Source organism: Siniperca chuatsi, linkage group LG2, assembly GCF_020085105.1.
Source record: "Siniperca chuatsi isolate FFG_IHB_CAS linkage group LG2, ASM2008510v1, whole genome shotgun sequence".
In the NCBI taxonomy this organism is placed as follows: domain Eukaryota; kingdom Metazoa; phylum Chordata; class Actinopteri; order Centrarchiformes; family Sinipercidae; genus Siniperca; species Siniperca chuatsi.
Window position 1 is genome coordinate 32,184,298 of NC_058043.1, and position 18,936 is coordinate 32,203,233.

At 39.1% G+C, this 18,936-nt stretch overlaps 1 protein-coding gene across 13 annotated transcripts in view; it reads left to right on the forward strand.

Moving 5' to 3' along the window:
- nfasca (neurofascin homolog (chicken) a) overlaps positions 1-18,936 on the forward strand; it is a 167,815-nt gene that overhangs the window by 60,556 nt on the left and 88,323 nt on the right. The window lies entirely within an intron of this gene.

Below are 18,936 nucleotides of genomic sequence, written 5' to 3' on the forward strand. Positions count from 1 at the left end.
TAGTGTTATTGTGTATTGTATACTGTAGCTCCCAATTATTTGACACATTCATCATTTTAAATGGTTGATTTGAAAAATATGTACAATATGTCATCTACTGTTTGGCTTATTTTTACCTTTTGTTTTTAAATGTCTCTATATTGACTGTTTCAGTGATTATTCAGGCTGTTAAAATGAAGAAAAATGCAATGTGGTTACAGCTGTCTTTACTGCTAGGCTGCACGCACACACACACACACACACACACACACACACACACACACACACACACACACACACACACACACACACACTGATTAGTCTGTCTGCCACACTTGATTGGAAAAATATCGATTATGTCTTGTGTGCATGTTACCTCATTGGCCACAATGACTCTTAAAGCTGGCTTTAATTACTCTTTTCTGGCTCTTTCTGTTAATTTCTGTTCATTCTCATATACCTATAATGAGATCAACAGCAGAGTTAGCTTCAGGTCCTGCATAACAGACATCACACAAGATCTGATGTGATCTGGCCACTGTTGGCCCTACTGGAGGTACCCAGCTCACCAGTGGCTGATAATAGTTTATAATTATTATATATTTTATTATAAATAATTGTCTCATACCTATTGTTGGCTGTCTCATAACATCTCTCCTAGTAGTAGTGAATGGTATTAATTGATATTGCTGATTGATTTAGATAATATTATGTTATTTGTTAGCTAACTTTTTGATCCAAGTATCATCAGAGAGCCTGTGCTTATTATTGGTGTATGTGTGTGTGTGTGTATATATATATATATATATATATATATATATATATATATATATATATATATATATATATATATATATTAGGGGTGTAACAGTACAAAATTCACGGTTCTGTATGTTTGGTAACCCTACTTCGGTTTTAGGGTCAGGTCATTTATTTAAAAAAATATATTCTAAACATTCAACAGTGGTTCATTGGCTATAACGCTTACTGTAACAGTTAAGGCACTCAAATACTGGCATATTGTACAAATGTCAGTAATGCTCCATCGTAAGTTGATAATTCCCGAACAACTGCAGCTTGTGCTCGTTTATACAGGGCAGACACAACGGACTGACTAAATTGCACATGTGAAGACATACCGAAACAAGAAAGTTGCATACTGAACCTGTACCGAACAGTTTGTGACGCGTACTTTGACTTATTGTGGTCTGGCAAGGCTCAATAGACATGTCATGAATGAATTATTCTAGGACTGACACCATTTCTAGCCTGCTGTACGATAGATGATTACTAAAACTTTTCATTAATTCATGAACATGTGCTCTTCTTACACTTGACTGGTTGAACACACTACTCACTGGGCTGTAATTTTCAGATTTTTGAACTGGGAAAACTTGCCAGCTGTTATGGAAATGTTGCCAAATTTCTCCTAAACTATCCCCCAAAATTGCAAACTTGGCCATGCAGTTGTGGTGTCATGGTTGTCTTATATATGTTATTATTAACACCTAGTTTAAGTAGTTTTTCATAATGTTCAGGAGTTATGAGGGTTAATGAGTCATGTCATCTAAACACTGTCCATAGTTCTTTAATTGATCTGATACTGACTGGTCTAGGCTCAGTCAATTCTCAGAACACTACAAACTAGCCAAAACCTAATTTACAAGTTGTAGTCTTGCAGAAATCAGCCAATAATTCAATTATAATAATTTCCTCTTCTTCACATCCAGTGGAAGTATAAGAACAGAGTAAATGTTAATTCTACTGCTGTGAATATTTGGGTTGCCTATGTATATATCAGCAAAGAACCTTTTGGAATGTGTCCTTCAGTACAATTTAGTACTAAGTCTGTGCCTATATTTAGAAAAAGGCATAAAAAAGTTACACATCATTCATTCATTGATTTATGATGTGGAGCATAGAAAATGTATGGTGTAAGCTGTGTCACTTTATTGTATGAACGTCTGTGTCTTGTTATCATGTTTAGCTGCAATAGAATGAGACTCTTTACCTTGCAACAACAGTGGCACCATGAGGGCATTACGTTGACCTCTTGCAAGGTCAAAAATGATCCTGTAAAAAGGGATGTTCTGCTCCAGTGTATGCACTGTATGCACTCTCTGTGTGTGTGTGTGTGTGTGTGTGTGGGAGGCCTAAGTGACTGTAGTGACGCAGGGCTGTCTGAACATGCTGTTTGTTTGTTACGTAGGAGGTTTTTAACACTTAGCACATTACACACATTTATCAGACAGCTCTCACAGAGATTTTGTGTACGTGTGTGTATACGTGTGTGTGTGTGGCATATGCAAGTGGGAGGATTATTGCATTAATACATTTCAAGTGGGGTTTTTTTTTTCATTTGCAGGTGTGTGTCTGTGTTGTGATGTGGATAAGTGTTTGTTGAGGGATGCAGGAGGGTGGACAGTAGTGGGAGTGCCAGAGCGTCAGATGCGCACACACACACACACACACACACACACACACACACACACTCACACACATACACAAATACAGTCCTTCCCTTGTTCAGGAGCGTTTTGAAGAGGAGGTTAATGCACCCAGAAAAGAAAGAGAGAGAGAGAGAGAGAGAGAGAGAGAGAGAGAGACCACCTTTCACTGCAAGTATTTGGTTGAGAGTTCTCATAGGAACCATCCCATCCCCCCATGGTCAAAGGGAAAAGATCAGAACAAATTGTCACTCTGTTATCTACCCATGTTACATGGCTTTTTATTCTAGAAAGAATGCTCAAGGCCATGTATCTGATGCCAGCAATGTTGTTGTTGGGAAGCAGAGAAACGGATGCGAATTTGATTTAAAGTTGTCGTGTGGATCATTTTGACATCAGAAAATAAGTCATCTAGAGACTATAATATTTTCTGCTATGCTATGTACTGTAATTATGAATTGCTTATCTTTTGGGTTTTGACTATTGGTTGGACAAATTAACAATTTGAAGACATCACCTTGATGGACATTTCCAAACATTTTATATCCCAAAAGATTAACTGATAAGATAGTCACTAGATTAATTAACTAATTAAATAATAATTAGTTGCAGCCCTAAGAGTTTTTTGGCCTAAAGACTATTTTGTTTAGGTTTGTCATATCGAGGTAAAATTAGGCAAGTACAGAAAAACTGAACAAATACTAATAGCTATTTTAGCAATGAATGCTAATTTCCTGATTTTTAGCAATTTAGTTTAATTTAGAAGACAGTCTACAATGGTGTTTTGTCATTCTCTGCATGTATAGCATTCAAACACATCAGTTTAAGTCAAAGTTAGCTAAGTTAACTCATATGCAGTAAAAATGGATGGGAAGCAGCAGGATTTATGGTAAATGTAGTCTTAATTTGGTCTGAAATTGGGGTGCTAAACAATGCCACAGATACCACAGTTTGTATATGATAGTATAAGATAGTGTCAGTGCCATTTGTATCTTCCCTCACACTCAAATCACATACATATGCTTACAGGGTTCCCCTCACTCTTTCATATATTCATGCAGCCACAAGCTCTATAATAGAGTTGGATTGTAATGTATATTTCTAAAATTCATGCATAAATTCACACTAATGGATTGCCTATGTCATCGCAGTGACCCATTCAAACCTAATTTACCCACCTCTTTATGGTGATATAAATCTGTCATGTAAATTCATTGCAGACATTATAGTGACTTACATGAAGAGATGCTTATAAATTGTCTTTCAATTTAATTAATAATATATATGTATTGGTAGTTGTTTGATTGACATGATCTTATCTTAGAATTACAAGGGTATATCTGCACAAAGACTTCGTGCTGCTGTTTTGAAAAATTAGGCAAAAAGTTCCTAAAAGACATTAGCAAACGTAACATTCAAAACTCACGTATGGATAATTCCTTTTTTACTCAGATTGAACTATGCACTACACAGTGAAACCACACACAAGTTGGTCACATTATGAGTTGCAAGTTGCATGAGATTCAAATGCAATCCAAACTTGTCACTGTGATAAATGTGATAAACTTGTTACAGACTAATAAAATAACTTTCCAGCCGTTTTGGCTAAGTTAACTTCAGCCATGTCCACTGCCAATCAATCTTTCATTTTTGTGATTTATTTTTCTTGACGATATGGCATAAGCTCTTTGCTTTTTATGGTTGTTTACATTATGACTTCATTGTAGTATCATTTGGTTCCACTATTAACTAATATAAAGCCACATAACGTGATATCAGCCGTTTGATTGGGCGTTGCATTAACCTTCTGCAAAATGCTCAAACAGTTTATAATTTCAGTTAAACTAACATTCAATAGCAGAGTTCCTGCGCATTTTTTACACAAATACTGAACTTTCCCCCCCCCTTACTTTGAAATGAAATGATATGCTACTCTTTGATGTCTTAGAACAGCAGTGACAGAATACAGCCAAGACAAGTGGGACACAAGCATTTTTGTAATTTTTTTATGAGTATAAAATAAGCACTAAATCAGTAAGGTATAAAATTGATGGAAATAGAACATAAACAATAGTAGGATTACAGAAACATATTTTTTCATCAGTCCTCAGTCTGCTCCCCCTCTGTATTTCTTCTCCATTGCTGCTTCTTAGATTGATATATTTACGTAACTGTAGAGATTTAGCTGTAGATGACTCCTCTTCTGCCATGTCCAGTTAATCTGTTGGCTCAAAGTGTGTGTGTGTGTATGTGTGTGTGTGTGTCTCTTTCACATGTGCAAGTGTGTGTAGCCAGATAGCAGCGGATAAGCCCTCATCAACAGAATATTAAAAAAAAAAACAAAAAAAAAAACATTGCATGCAGCACAAACCAAGTTTCTCTCATGAAATATTCTGCCTGAAAGCTGTGCGTTGAGTTTAGCAAGAACCAAAGAGCTGAAGATTATCGTCTGCACTGATGGTCCATCTCACATGAACGAAATAGAAATGCTTTGGATTACAGGTCTTTACCCTGCTGGTGGAAGTGATGCTGTGACTTTTTTCAGTGCAAGGAATTACTGTTTCAAATTGAAATATTCTCACTTTTGAAATCACCTAATAATTCTTTTGTGATCTCACAAGCTTTGTTTATCACCATAAAAACAACGCTTCTTATGTCAATATCAGGAAATAAATATGCTGACAGCAGGCGAAAATCATATCAGAATAGATGTGTTGCTCCATCAAGTTAAGAAAAGTGAGACATTTGAGAACAGGATTTGTGTGATTTGATGATCAGGATGGTAATGTTTCTGGCACTGTGACACCTTTCATGTGTTGCACTGGCTGTCTTATGAAAGATGTTTTAACGAATCTGCATTTCCCCAGAAGGAAAATCTGCATGCTAATATGCAGAGAAATGTAGTCAGTGATGGTAAAAAACAGGTGAAAAAACAGGAAAATAGGGGTTAGATGAGTGAGAGGTGGAAGGAGGAGGAACATGTTAAAGAAGGTCAAACCCAGACTTGCCTGATGCCAGGTGGGAATACAGATGTTGTGCCCACGAGCCAGGCACTTAACCTCCATTACCGCACAGGCCTCCATCTCTCTCTCTCTTTGTGTGTGTGTGCTTGATATGAGGTCCAGGGACAGGTCTGTCTGTTACACTATGACACACTATCAATGATTAACACTCAAACACAAATGCTCTGAAACCACCATGGTACTGAGAGTGTGTGGGAGTGTGTCCTGTCAGGTCAGGACTGTGTGCTGCTGTATACATTTTCAAAAGGCGAATGTGCCCTCTGAAGACACAACATACCCTATCTCACAATAACATTGCAGTCCACTGTTTTTATTCCTGTCTCCATAGTCTGCCCATTTTCTCTCATCTCTTGTATTATTTGCGACAGACAAATTCTATGAACACACATCAGTCCACACATTTTTAGTTGAAGATTTAAAGACCCAATGAAATGGGTGCTTGAACTTTGTGTAAAACAGTATGCTTTCAATGGTGACAATATGCTGCACTAGTGGTGTACCTAAAAACTGAACACCCAACCAACATTTTTATAATTTATTCTGAAAAATGTAAACATCCAACAGTGGCTCATTGGCCATAATTCTTATTGACACAGTTAAGGTACTTAAATACTGGCATATTGTCAATAAGAAAAAAGAAATAACAAAATTAAATAACACAAATGTCAATAGTGTCATTGTAAGACTCTGACCTGCTGATAATTCCTGAACAACTTGCTCGTTTATACAGGGCAGGCACAACGGACTGACTAAAATGCACACGTGACGGCACATTGTAACAGGGCTCAAGTGCTTTGACCATATGACCATGGAAATGATGCCAACAGAGAAGCTACATGAAAAAAAAAAATTAAATTAATGAAAAATGTGATTGCATTGGAAAGAAATGTGCTTCTTCATGTTAGTGCTCAAAGTTCAGGTATAAGACAGCACTATGAAAATGCTCTCAACTGTAAATCTGCTCAGAACTTGACATGTATGTGTTACAGGTCAGGGGGGTTAGCATGAGCAGTGATAGCCATGACTAAAAAGATACAGACGATCTCAGGGACATGCAGTAGAAAACACACCACGGTGGTGATGTGCTTCCAACCAAAGATTGAGACAGAATCACAATAAGGGAATTTGAAGATTACTACTGAAAATAATGAAACAGTAAATCAGCTCCACCAGCACATATGTATGTACGTCTTTTGAAAATGTGTCATAAATCCATTATAGTAAACAAGGCGATGGCTGCCCTCAATCTAAAAATGCAATTTGGGGGTGACTCCACTTAAGGACGCTCTTGATTGGTTATAGGTTTCAGGGCTCAGCTTGCCATTGGCCATTGCTCCACTCAGTCGTGAAATGATTCCTTTAATTTGTGACCAATGCTGCTGCTGGGATAGCCTGTGTTTGATCGTCTTTTATTTGAATTTACCCAGTTACCAAGATATGACATACAGACAGAGATGATATATGCCTCAGCATTACTCTATCCATCCATCCTAAGTGATTTGTTTTAATTTCTTGATCTCCACTCCTCATTTTTGTTGTGTTTGTTACATAGCAAAATGCTTCAAAGTAGATTAGTGTATATCAGTGTTATATTCAACATTGTTGACCATGGTATCTTTGTGAAACATTACAAAATTCAGGCCCTTACTGCTTTCGCGTAAAGTAATCCATGCTTTTATGCCAAGTTCACACTAAGTACTGTATTGCCTTAGTCAGTCCCAAGACTCTGTAGAGAGACATTTAATGAAAACAAGACAGAGATCACACAATATGTCAGTTTTAAACTACGTCCACATTAAGCGGGCAAAATTTGAGAACACACCTGTCTTTTGCTTTCCATCCTCACCAAGCCAGTGGTTTTCACTCCCAAAAACAGAGCTTTTCAAAAACCATCTTGAGTCAATAAATCTGGAAACACAGTTGGCTGTGCATTTTAGTGCGGTTGGGGAAAAGAAAACTTTTGGAAAACAATGATGTAAGTCTGGTCAGACACCATCAGGATGGTGTGGTAGTTACAAGGGCAGCTTTTCATCACTCATTTTAAATGCTGGTTTTGCCATTCTTCAGCACAGCTTGTGTTATTAACTTCTATTTATGTAAATTTTGTGACCATAATATTTGTTGATTTGGTGATTTGACTGACATCTCAGTGATGTACAGTTTTGTAGTTTTCCCACTGAAAAGGATGATGAAGAAGAAAAGATTTAGGCATTTCCCTATTGGTTCAATGTTTTAGTCATGATGGAGATCTATCTGGTCATAAGGGTTAGTTTGGACGTAGTCTTAGCCTCTTTTCACTGACTTCTTGTTACCTTTAGGACTGGCTTAATACTTTTTGTTGCTCTTTGACTTTGGAACAGACTTTGTCAAAATCTGAAAGCAAAATCAGGGCAAAATGTTTGCAAACCATCTTGTTTTCACTGGTATTTTCCTAAAATCATAATTTCAATGTATCTATATTTTTATACAATCTTATCTATTTTTTTGTGCTGCTCCTAGAGCGCTTTGTAACTATAAATGTAGCTATTTATTTAATTAATTCTGTATTTAATACTAAGTGCTTTGTGTATAAAATGATTTCTGTGAAACAGCCCACTGTCTCCTCTAAAGGAGGGATGTGTGTTTGTGTGTGTGTGTGTGTGTGTGTGTGTGTGTGTGTGTATTTTGTACCTGATAGATATCTCCAAAGTGTTAATTAGATTTGTCAGCAGCTCCAAACACTCAACCAGCCCTCTCACTATTTTATAAGCACACACACACACACACACACACACACACACACACACACACACACACACCATCATCCTGCTGCCTAATCCCCTTAAACGTGTGTCCATACACACACACTCACAGACATACAAAAACACACAGTATCACACCTTTTAACCACTCCGCCAGAGCAGTAATCACTACACACACACTTGCACACTGACATGTCAGTCATTTTAACACGATGAATTTGAATTTGAATGAATGAAGCCTTTCCTCACAGTGTTTAAATGTGCATGCACGCTCATGCACTTCATCTTACAAATACACAAGCACACGCACACAAACACACACACACTCACACTAAGCTGTTGCTGTGTCAAGAAAAAGCCAGACAAAGACATGAGGAGCTGAGAGGGGCTGAAACAACGAGGTCATGTGGTTCTTCACTATAGTAAAGGCAACCCAATCGCCAGAATAAAAGGTAGCCATTTAACGTTTCTGCAAACCACAGATATGTTGAATCTCTAATGTTTCAAGCGTTGAATCTCTACATTTCAAATGCTGTGGTTAAGGTCTGGTTATGTTTAGGCACAAAAAAACATTTGGTTAGGCTTAGGAAAACATCATGATTTGGGTAAAAATACCGGTTTTGTCGCAACAAAAACGGCTACAAATGTCCAGTTTTATCGGTTGAAACAGGAAGCTAACAGCGGTCTCGAACACAGGTCTCTGACTACTGATCACGCCACCGATCTCCCCTCCACCTTCATGTATGGAAGTCTGCCCGAGAGGATGTCATCTGAACTACGTCACTTGTATTGTAGAAATGTCGATATGATACGCATTATACGTATTAAAACGTAGACATTCAACGTATCTGGGGTTTGCAGAAACGTAAAATGGCTACATTTTATTCTGGCGACTAGGCTGAGTAAAGTTTAGATATTCTGTATATTATCTATATATTATACACCAAACATAATCTAAAAACAGGATAAAAAAGGGCATACCAACATGACAAGAAAAAAGAGAAGAGGAATATAATGAAAAGGGCAGAAAATCTATCTGTTCATAATTCCAGATGGCATGAAAATATATGAGACTGAATTTAGACCAGCTGTGTTTTCCATATGAAAAGATGAAGGAGAGATGGGAGCGATAGATGTAATATCATCCTACATAATGAATGAACAGAGAAGGCGATGGAGGACAGGATGGTTTCTGTTCACTGTGTCCCTATAGGTGGACACACACATCCGATAATGGACTTAATGTCATTTTAGAGATTGTCTGCAGGAGAAAGAAAGGAGGAGAATAAGACTGGAAAGGGGGAGCGAGAGACCTGGGAAAATTAAATTTGGTAATAGCATAATTATGCCAGAGAAATTGGACAGGACAACTGTGTGTATGTGTGTGTGTGTGTGTGTGTGTGTGTGTGTGTGTGTGTGTGTGTGTGTGTGTGTGTGAGCGTGAGGCTGCAGGACAGACCAGCCAATGGCAGAATGACTTAAATCACCGTGGTAACCTCAAGGCAGATGGGCCCATGCTGGCAAATTAGGCCTTGTAGCCAAGCTTACAGAGCAGCACACACACACACACACACACACACACACACACACACACATCCACACACGCACATTTTTCTAGTAGAATGGTACAGCCATTACTCACTCTCAAGTCCACTTGTGCGAAATACATTGAAACTAAAGTAAAATTCAAAATCTTTAGTTCAAACACAATACAAAACTGGAAGTGCACTCAGAGAGCGCAGACCTCCTCCAAGGCCAATAGTCCAGTCTTCTATGATGTGCAAATCTGCAAGCGCAAAACTATTAGAATTACAGTATGTCAAACAAGGGTGCTGTGGTTGTAACAACAACAACTGCGGACAAAGCAGGTGGAAATATTGCTTTTCTACGTTGTCTTCTTTTAAAAGTGTGCCGAGCCACATCAAACCATGAATAAATTCCACTATGGCCTCACAGCAGGAGATAAGAGATTGTCCTCCCAAGAAAAATGTCAATCAGTCGTTTCACCAAAACGTCATCTATTTACTTTCAAGCTGTATTGGAAATGTATTTGAGCTGTGTTAAGTTACTGCTAATGCAAACTTAACATTTCCTGCCGCTGCTGCTGCTTCATATTAAATGTTTTCCGCTAGTGAAACAGCTGTGGGCTTTTATTGCGAAACAGCTATTAGAAATGCAATGTATTTGTCACCAAGTTAGTGTGATTTTGTTAGCAGTGCTATTCTTCAATTCAAACTGGTTCACACAACAAGATATGTCATATAATTATTGTATTGTATTTGAATTATTTATTTAATTGTGAGAGAAGTTGTGATTTTTAAATGGATTTCTATTTAGTGTCTTTCTGGCTCCAAACTGAAGATACTTCCACATTAGCTTACAGCTGTATGCCATAATAGCTGGTTACCATCAAAAACAAAACACTGACTATCAACAGCTTGATAGTATATAATTATCTTTTGTCTAAAAGAACAGTCACACCATCAAATATTCTGATTTGTGTAATACCTGTATTGTACAGTATTGTACTGTATTGTTACATTTGAGCTATTGAGCTGAAAGTGACTTACAGTGGCTTATTGTCAAGAGTCTTTCCAATATGATTTTTTTGCAATCTGAGAGAAAGGCTAAGGTTAGTAATTGCTTAGCCTGGTGTTTAGGCATAAAACCACATGCCCCTTAAGAGTATCAAATTCATGTTTATTCATTCAGTCTTTCAATAAGTCACTTGGGAGCTTACAAGGCAGCCTGCTTGTTTTTCATGCCCGTCTTTGACTTTGTTATTAGGCTGTTGTTTTTTAAATATTTATCAATTAGAATTAGGATTTTTTTTGGTGTGTGTTTGTACAGAGAGATGAAAGTTAGTCAGGCGATGAAATATGACCGTGGGGTATTATTACTGGGTGCACCTTGTTCCTGAGTCAGGTCTAGGATGCATGCATACACACATATACACACACACACACACACACACACACACACACACACACACACACACACACACACACACACACACACACACACACACACTATCAAGCTGGTGGCAAGACTTTGAAATGATGCTCTCTGGGGTATATATACAGTATGCCTTTTCTGTTCTGTGAATTCAGCTTTTGTTACATTAAAACACACATACACACACACTGAGATAGAACGCAGTGATTGGACTTTTGCTCCATCCCTTTCAGGCCTGTATGCTCTTCCTCTCTCTCTCCCCTACACACAGACACACACTCTCCTCAGATGCAAAGCTTTGATAATGGCAAACACACCTCCAGCCTTACACTTCTGCCTGGTTGGTCTCCCCATTCAGCTCCTCCTCCTCCTCATCTTCATCCCTTCTTACCCCCCCACCACCATCATATCTCTCTACTCCTTCCTCCCCCAACCTCCATCCCTCCTTCCCCTTGTGGTGCTGTTGCTAAGGAGCCCTGGTGACCAAGGAGTTTTCTCATTGGACAAGGAGGAATGGAGGTGGAGGGGAGGAGAAAAGATGAAGTTGGGGGGGGGGGGGGCAGGAGGGAGGGAGGAGGAGAGATCCACATGTGCTAATGAGGTGGTGTGGTGAACTGACATCGCCACAGAGTTGATGGAGGCATGGAGTTAAAAGGATGGATGGATGGATGGATGGCTGGATGGATGGAGAAAATGAGGAGAGATAACAGGAGAGGAGAGGAATGAGTGAAAGAAAGAGGGGAAGAAGTGATAAGCTGAGTAGAAAGGAGATGGAGCAATGTTGTGATAGAAATGATACAATACAAAAGATGGAGTGATGAAGAGTGTGCGAGTTTTGCATTAGATGGTGAAAAACAACAATCAAATATGATGAGATCATGTTGGCAAAGAGAACAAAAGACTGACAGAGATGAAGGAGGATAAAGGAAGAGCAGGGAGAGGTAATTTAAAACAAGATGGGGAGTGTTAGTAGGGAGGGGGGGTAGAGAGAGGGCCAGACTGTACCCTTTCATTTATTTTGGCTGGCACAAAGGAACATTACCTCAGGAGACAAACACACATACACACACATTCTTGTATTACTATACATGTGAGGGCCTGCCACTGAAGGCTCATTTCCTAACCTTAAACTAAGACTAATTCTAATCTTGAACCCAAACCTTACTCTTAAAAGAACATTTAGGGGATTTTTCACTTTATTTTGACATTTTATAAACTTAATGAATAAGCGATTAAGTGGGAAAAAAAAGATACAATGTGGAAATCAGCTTGCAGTCTTAAATTTGTCTGTAAGATAATCAGTTACAGTGATGATAATATCTGTTTGAAGTGGTCAAAGACTGTAGATTTTAAAGGCTGGAACAGTAATAATGACAAACATAAACGTACAAATTTTAAGCCAATCTAGGCTTCTGTCAGCCCAGTATCTGTCCACATTTGTCCACATTAGACGATTCTGCAGTGCTTGATTTATGTGCACCGCCAACATTCAGTGCCAATGCGGGAAGTAGATATTTAGTGAGGCAGAAAGTAAAGATGGGTAGTTCCACAAGGTGGATGGGTATGTAGCACATTTGACTTTCATGTCAAAGACGGGAGTAGGTGTCCCAATCCGAGACCAACAAGTAATGTTGGCTTTATTTTTTCACCGTATTACAATATTTCCTTAACCTTAACAAAGTGTCAGTTTCCTAGCCTTACCTATAGATTTACCATACTGTAGTTGCTATGCATGAATTTGTATAGAAATAATGAAAAAATAATTTAAAAAAAGGTTGGCAATGAATGTTTAAAAAAGTTGACACTGATCATTCATGAACATTGTCGCTGAACGTGATGCCGAGTTTTTTAGAATCGTCCAATATCAACGTTCTGTTGCATCACATATTTAATGATTAACGTTTATAGGTCACAATTGTTTCCATTCAGATTTCAGCTGTAAACTGGCACAAACTACAGGATAATGTTCAGATGTGTCTGGATTGCAGTTGTAAAAATGTTTGGCAAACATTTTAACCCTAAACTCCTGTATACTACAACAAGATGTAATTCATGGTGATATTTTATTTATGCTGACCTGCTCTATTTAGCACAGACCAGTCCAGACTCACCATGATCTTAAAAAAAAAATATTTGTCAGACTATATCAGTGTCATCATCAGCCTTTATATGTGCTGTGGTTTTCTAGTTGGACAAATTTTCCATCCTTTGTGTCACACACACACACACACACACACACACACACACGCACACGCAGGTAGGCAGGCTGCTGTGAGGATTCAGCCTTAATAAGCCATTTCCAGTGGAGCAGAGATGCAGCAGTCCTGTCATAAGCCTCTGGCTTAGCCCTCAGAGCCCACCTAACATTTATTTAACCTCCAGCTGTCTGCAGCCCTCTCATTTGCTACAGTGTATGCTCACTGATTCACTACGAGTGCTGTCTGATGGCCTGGTCATGTGGATTCAAAGCTAACTACTTTATAATATAAAGAGCATTATTGCATATTGAAAGAATATGGTAATAGTCGATATAAAATAACACAGAAATAGGACTTTGGCTACAACATCATATAAACAAATGGTTAAATCATGTATAAATCAGTATAGGATCAACACCTTTTATAGTGCTGGTGAACATATTTGAGGGGCTGCCACTGCCCAGTGTGTGGGTGTGGTTTTTGACTGTGAACAGTGTGCCTGGAGGGATCACTAAATGGCCTCTTTGTATGTCATGAATATGTGATGTTGTGACAAAGGTGAGAGGGGACGTCTTTAGATTTGGATGTCAGCAGGGGGTTTTCAATATTTCAGATGTACGGAGGACGAGGGTTCTTTGGTAAATTGTCTAGCAATACACCAAACAAGAAAACTGTCGGGAAGCCTTGCTACAAACAGGTCCTGGTGAGAAATGACTGTTTTTCTATAACAACAGAATTTCTATATCGCACACAAACACGAACACACATCCTTGTACTTCTATCTTTGTGAGGACCTTCGTTGACATAATGCATTGCGTAACCCCTTACCCTAACCTTAACCATCACAACTAAATGCCTAACCCTCCCCCTCCCCCTAACCCTGACCTAATTCTAACCTAACCCTTAAAACCAAGTCTTACCCTTCAAACAGCCCTTTGAAGTTGTGAGGACCAACCAAAATGTCCTCACTTTCCAAAAATGTCCTCACTCTGCAGTCCTCACTATGAAGCAAGTACAAGTACACACACACACACACACACACACACACAAAACTGACTTTTTTATGTTCTATCAAATATGCATTTTCTTTTTTCTTTTTCTTTTCTTATTTTAACATGTAAATGTGGTCGAGGGTAAAATGAGCAGCACAAACATCAAATGTGTGCCAGCATGTCCTGGATCAACTGCGTTCATATTAAGGGTTTTCAAGTGGAAAATCACTGATACCAGTTCACTGAGGGAAGTCAAATTGGCCAAACTCTAGAGGGAAACCTATTCCTACTTTTGAGGTGTTGTAATAATAATGATAATAATTAAAGCTGCAAGCAGCGATGAACGGGCCTTCGCACCTGACCGCACTTCAGGGAGTGCTGCAGTCGCGGCGTTGTTAATAACACTTAATAACACTTTATTTATAGAGCACTTATCAAAACATTCACCAACACCCTGAAAATTTCATGTAAATCAAATGATGATTGTCATGAAAGTCTTACTTCCTGTTGCCAGTAGGTGGCACAATGACTACAACTCCTCCACAAGGAGGGGCTTGATTTTTGAAGGGTGACTTCCTGTTGTCAGTAGGTGGCGCTATGACTATGACTCAGTTTGGGGATGTGGATGTGTTCAGGCCTGGACTCTTAAAACTAATTAAAGCTGCAAGCAGCAATGAATGGGCCCTCGTCGGGGTGCGAGCCAGCCTCATGTCGCTTCCTGTGTCCCTTCTGTGGCGCTAAAGAACACCTACTAAACATACGTCATGTTACAGTATATGAAATGTATATGACACCCTGAAAACTTAATTGTAAATTAAATGATGATTATCACGCGAGGCATACTTCCTGTTACGAGTAGGTTTTGCACTGAGTACAACTCCTAATTGGCATGTAGTTATCCTCAGGTTGTGAGTCTTATCAAACTGTCGGCGCTCTGGCCATAATAATAATTCCTTGCATTTCAATAGGGTCCTCGCAGCGGTCGTTGCTTGGGCCCTAATAATCCTAGCAATTCCAATAGGGTCCTCACAGCGGTCGCTGCTCGGGCCCTAATAATAATAACAAAGTGCTTTATAAAGGAAAAACAAAATTACAGTTGCCTGACATTAATAAAAGGCCTTTTAAAAAAGATAAGCTTTAAAAAGCTATTTAAAAGATGTTACTGACTCTGCAGCCTCAGATCCTCAGGCAGGGAGTTCCAAAGCTCAGGGGCCCTGACTGCAAAAGCCCGGTCACCTTTAGTCTTGAGCTGGGACTAAGGAACGTCCAGAAGGGCCATGCCAGAATATCTGAGGCTGCGCTCTGTGTCATAGGAGAGCAACAATTCAGCAATATAACTAGGAGCCAGTCCAATAAGGTGTTGGTGTCTATGCTTTCATCTGATGAACTAATGTTTGTACAACCAGCATGGAGAATCCGCTGGGTATGAACAACACATTTAATTATCTTGTAAAAATAATTTCAGTACTCAACCACTGTACCTTTCCCTCAGTATGCAATATGACTGGGCAGATAATCTGGCCTACTGAGAAATGTATTGTCTTCATTCACATATGAATTCATCTGTCTAACACATGACCGTGTGTATATGTGTAACACATGAGGATGGACATTGTGAGGCAATGTTACATCTGGCATAGTATGACCCCTCCAGTCTCCTTTCTACCACTTCTTTTCTTTTCTTTTCTCTCTCTTTTTCATTCTTCTTCTCTCTTTATCCTTTCATCCCCGCTCTGTTCAAGTTACAACCATTTTACTCTCCACACATTTCTCTTTCTCTCTTCCTTATTCTGTCTGACTCTGTCACTTCGGATTTCTTCACTTTTCCTCAGCTCACGTGGAAACGACATTTTATTTGCAACCCCATAAAAGTACCCCAAATGCACTTGATAGACGACCCTTATGTTGTTTTAATCGTTGATTCATTGGCATTCAACAACTGTAATAAATTATATCACGAGTCAGTACTACACCTTTTTGTTTCTCTCTTTTTCTTTTCTCTAACAACACATCCTCTCTGTCTCTCTGTTGTTTTTCTATTCTCTGGTCTTGTCTGCTGATCTTTTTCTGTCTACATCTTTAACCTCTTTCCCTCTTGTCTCTCCTCCCCCAGCCTCCCTCTCTGTCTGCCTGCCTCCATCCTGTCTTTGTGGATGTGATGGGTAGAAACTGACAGGGGGTAACGAACTGATTGGGGTCCTCCCGCCTCTTGTATTTCCTGTTCAGACAGTATGAGCTGACTTTGGTTCACAGTTCTGGAAGAGCTGCAGAGAATTTGGATGGCTTGACATGATGTGGTCTTGTTGTCTGCTCTGCTTGTTTTTTGTGTGTGAATATACTCATAAACCTACAGTGCTATTGTGGATATGGTCACTCATCATGGGAAATTCATATTGCTGATTATCACTAGACTGAGACAGAGTTCATAGCTGATATTGAACTTTTATTAAAAACTGGCATCTGATATGATGGATATTGTGCAGTTTGACTGATTTGATATTTATCATTCCAGTGATTATAGTGTTGGCTCATTTCAAGCTGTCCTTTAATGCCTCACACCACTGTGGTGTGGTTTGTAATCTGCAATTACAAGCTGTAATTGACCAATTTCGTGGAGGACATTTACAGGTGTAACAAATTACATTAATGATGGCTCATCTCCATTCAGTACCAGAAAGCAACAACAGTGATCCAGCATAGATACACAATACCAGAGCCCTGGGAGTGAAACGCCTAAATGGAATGCAGCCATGATTAATGTTAGTAATTACACATGTGTTTGACAGGTCAAAATGTCTGAGAGTCAAAATGAGAAAGGCTGAGAGCTTCGATTTCTGCTTGTGCGTCAAAAATTGTATGTCCATAAATGGTTTGTACAGTCTGTAATGTACTGAGGCATTGTAAGTTTTTGACAATGTGTGCAGATGAATTACTATTTGAATCACTGCTAGTATTTCCTTTTATGGACCAGTCAGTTGTAACCTTAGGTTAATAATTCTTGCATGCAATTGATGCCCCCAAATGCTGCATGTGTAAGCTATGCAGGCAATTTCAATATTTTAATTTAAGCATACTATAGCAGTAATAGTAGTAGTAATATTGTTGTGTTTCATAGTTTCAATTTCTATGCTTTTCCACCCCAACAGAAATAAAATTCTGTAAGAAATAATGACTATTTGGAATGTTTTATTTTTGTCATCAAGATATTTTGATTAAAAGCACAAAATATCAGCTTCAGTCCAAATTTATCGGCCTTCCATGCCCAGGTCCGTCAAACCGTGCTGATGACATTTCTTGCAGGTATTCCCATTGCTGCAGGTGGCAGTCATCATTTATTAAAAAGCCTCATAAAAGAGGCTGTGTACAGGAAGTGTTTCAACTCACATCGCTCCAGGAACTCTGGGATTGATTTATCTGGGATCGAGCTGCAGGGCGCTTCCCCTCAGGGTTGGAAAAATATACACACACACACACAGACACACGCACACACGCATTTGACCAGTCAATCAACTTTGCATCCTGTTCTCTCTCCGTTTTAAAGCTTCCCCTCTCTGCTGTTTCTTCCTTTTCATCTCTCCCCTCTTGCTTGACCCTCTGGGACATCTTTTTCATCACCTTTCTTTTTCATCACCTTTCTTCCTCTCTGTCCTTCCCAACCATTCTTTCTATAAAATCAAACCAGGGAACCCGCTATTCTTCCTACTGCATCCCCACTTTGTCTCCTCTCCTCTCCCACTCTAATCCACACTAACCCACTCTCTGTTTCCAGTCACTCTGTTTTTTCCTTTCGATTAAAAGTAGGTCATTCTACAACATCAAGCTACAGCTCCTGCCAAGCATGACATCCACATATACACACGTATCGCCTGGCAACCACGTGTTCACCCTGCACCCCCTCCATCCTCCATCCTCGTTTCCGCCATCTTACCTTCCCTGGAGGTTGTGCTCGGTACAGAGGGCTGGGTTTGCAATCTGACACCGCTTTTTTTTGTCCCTGCTCTGCTTCCATAGAGGGGCTGAGGATTAATTGAGCAGGGCTTTGTTGAGGAAAGAAGGGTTAATTTCACACATACATACATAATGTCTGTTGCTGTTCAGTGGAAGGGTTCAGTCTTAAACACTGAATATAATCTAAACGTTGTAAAGGGAACTAAACCATTTTTCGTAGAAGTGAGATGTAGAAATTAGGGTTTGTAATTTAATGATGTTTTGTGCTAAATTACAATATTGTTTACCAGGGCTGGACCTAGCACATTTAGTGCCCTAGGCAAGCTTACCCTGGCCCTCCCTATGTTGCCTATAGGAAGCCCCACAAAAAGACAATAAGTGAACCTTTTTGTCAAGCATTTATATCTATGGGACAGTGAAGACTTTCTAGGAACCCAGAAATTCCTTTGGTTATACTACTATAAAACTATTACTGTTTCTACAACTAAGTACAACTTACAGTGACAGAAGTCAGTGTTTGCATTTTGTATTTGGTGAGTCAGAAAATTCTTTTTGTCTTTATTAATATTCCCATAAAACTGGAGGTAGGCATGTTGAACAGTAAACAGCAGCATTTGAATGCACAGAGCTGTCAGAGTCCATGTTTGCTTATT